Genomic DNA, 2,701 nt, shown 5'->3' with positions numbered 1-2,701 from the left:
CTGCCTCTCTTTCTGTGTCTTTCATGAATAAGTAAACAAAATCTTAAAAAAAAGAAAAACAAACAAATCCTACAAACCAATATTCTATATCCAGCAAAAAATCCTTCAAAATTGAAGGATAAGTAAAGATGTTTACAGTTAAACATGGCTGAGAGAATTCGTTGACAGCAGATCTGTGCTACAAGAAACATTATTGGGAGTTCTGAAGGAAATTGATCGCCGATGGAAACACGTAACTGCAAAATGCAATGAGAGCAGTTGAAGATGTAAACATCAAAAACTGTAAATAAAGCTGGAGCGAGGACAGGAGTCATGAAGGAGATGCTGCCCCCAGGCTGCAGCAAGCTGCACCAGGAGAAGCTGACCTTGAGGATCACATGCATCCTAGAGTTTTCATCAGGTGTGACAGAAGTCACTATCACAGAAAAGTCACCTGTTGAATGTCATCATGGGAATGAAAAAATAACTGTGCTACAGAATTTTTACCCGATGACCAATGGCTTCCACATGACATGGAGTATGAAGCTAAATGAGCACACTATTCCAACTGGGCAGCATGGCAATTAGCAGCATCTCAAAGCTGACTCAACTCAACCAGTCTTCTGTGTATTTGCTCCCTAATACACCAACTCTGGCAGACCTGGAAGTTGATACACTTGAAGCCCAGTGAGAACAACCAGAGAAGCCTCACTTTGATTCTCACAGTGTGATATTTGAACTGGATCCTTGCAATGGGAATCAGAAGGTTGGCTTTATCTATAATAGGGGAAACCCAGCATTCACAAGACACTGAGATCTGGTTCCTAGACAGAATGTTACACCAGCATTTTCTCACAGATACCTTTACCACTTACTATCACTTGCTCATCATGTACCTGGGCCTGCTATAGTATGCCTTCACCAGCTATGGGTTTAGCTCACAGGTCAAGCAATGGTTCAACATGTATAAACCTATCACCTACAACCCAAACTTGCTTGCAGAATAGACCAAATCCTTTGTGAACAAGCTGGATCCCAGCAAAGAGTTTAAGAGCAAGAACAAGATTTTACTCCCCAAAAAGAGAGGGCCTATCCAACCTGCAGGTGGCCAGAAAGGGCCCTCAGGCCCTCCCTCCACCTCTAAGTCCTCTTCTAGTCCTGGAAAGTGGCTGGAAATGAGCATCCCCATCTCCCCACAGCAATGATTTCCATACACAGATGGCCCAAGCCTCAGGTTCTGTGTGTGGCACCACAGGCCTCCTCCTATGTGAGTTAGCCAAATCATAGGCTTTTTACTCCCATTGACAGTAGCTAGGAGTTCAAGGGCATACTCAGGTCTCTCTTAAAGTCCTTTCCTCACCCCCTGCTTCTGAAAGCTGTGGAGTTTTAGAACTTATTTAAGTAGCTAAATAGATCTGTTAACTTTTCTCTCTTTCAATCTCCAACCCTCTACATCCTTTAGCAGTGATTAGAAAAGTCCCCCAAAGAAACCACTGGTTTTGGGATGCCTGGGTGGCTCAGCAGTTAAGCATGTCTGCCTTTGGCTCAGAGCATGATCCTGGAGTCCCGGGATTAAGTCCCACATCAGGCTCCCTGCATGGAGCCTGCTTCTCCTTCTGCCTATGTCTCTGCCTCTCTCTCTATGTCTCTCATGAATAAATAAATAAAATCTTTAAAAAAAGAAAGTAAGAAACCACAGGTTTTGAGCCATGAGGCATTAGAACTGTGCTGTTCAGTTGGTAACCACTAGCTGCACGTGGCTATTTAAACTCTATTAAAAATTCAGTTCCTCAATTACATTAGCTACATTGTGAGTATTCATGTGGCCTGTAGATTCTATATTAGATAGCACAAAGATAATGGAACATTTCCATCATCACAGAAAGTTATGTTGGGCAGCCCTGCATTAGAATATTTTCATACTGCTCTTTCTCAGTTTATTTCTGTTAGAGAATGGGGATACCTTAGTTTGATGGGTCATAAAATTCCATTAAAATTCTTGAAGATATAACTGTATATGCTCTTTTAATTTTTCATGAGGAATTCTCACTCTGCTCCTTTTTCAGTTTCCTATAAAGTTTGTTGTTTCCAGTAAGACCCCCCGACAAAACTATAAATGAACATTCTGTTTAAAAGCATTAACTATTATATCTTATGCATATAAAACTTTATATTTAAAATACAATGAAATTGATGGCACCAAAGGTGTTTTGGCTAATAGAATTAAATTATTTTAGTTCCTTTTGTGCTTTGGGAAGCATTACAACTTACCATGTAGAATTCATATAGTGATTTTAAGAGTAATCAATGAAATAGTAACAAAATAGCTAAAAAGCCGATAGAGGAAATAATGGATAAGAAAAATGGAAGAATGTAATCCAAAGGAAGGCCAGAAAAGATACATTAAGGAACAAAGATGAAACAATTAGAGAACCATGGCAAGATGATTGACTTAAACTCAATCATCTCAATAATATTAAATGTAAATTGACTAAACATTCCAGTTAAAGGGAGAATGGTCAGGTTAGATTAATAAACAGAAAAACAAAAATTCAAAATCTAACTCAATACTGTTTACAAGAGACATACTTTATATACAGTTACAAGTATCTGAAAGCAAATAAAGGTAAAAATGCATACCATGCAATCAAAAATCAAAATAAAGCTGTTGTTTATCAATAGAAGAAAAGGGAGACTTTGAGACAAGAAGTAACAAAGTATA

At 38.8% G+C, this 2,701-nt stretch overlaps 1 pseudogene; it reads left to right on the top strand.

The window, feature by feature from the left end:
• The first annotated feature begins 312 nt into the window (after positions 1-312).
• Positions 313-1,184, top strand: LOC129498157 (tubulin polyglutamylase complex subunit 2-like; annotated as a pseudogene).
• The last annotated feature ends 1,517 nt before the right edge of the window (positions 1,185-2,701 follow it).

Source organism: Nyctereutes procyonoides, unplaced genomic scaffold (assembly GCF_905146905.1).
Source record: "Nyctereutes procyonoides isolate TBG_1078 unplaced genomic scaffold, NYPRO_anot_genome, whole genome shotgun sequence".
Taxonomy (NCBI): domain Eukaryota; kingdom Metazoa; phylum Chordata; class Mammalia; order Carnivora; family Canidae; genus Nyctereutes; species Nyctereutes procyonoides.
This window is presented reverse-complemented; position numbering and strand designations above follow the sequence as displayed.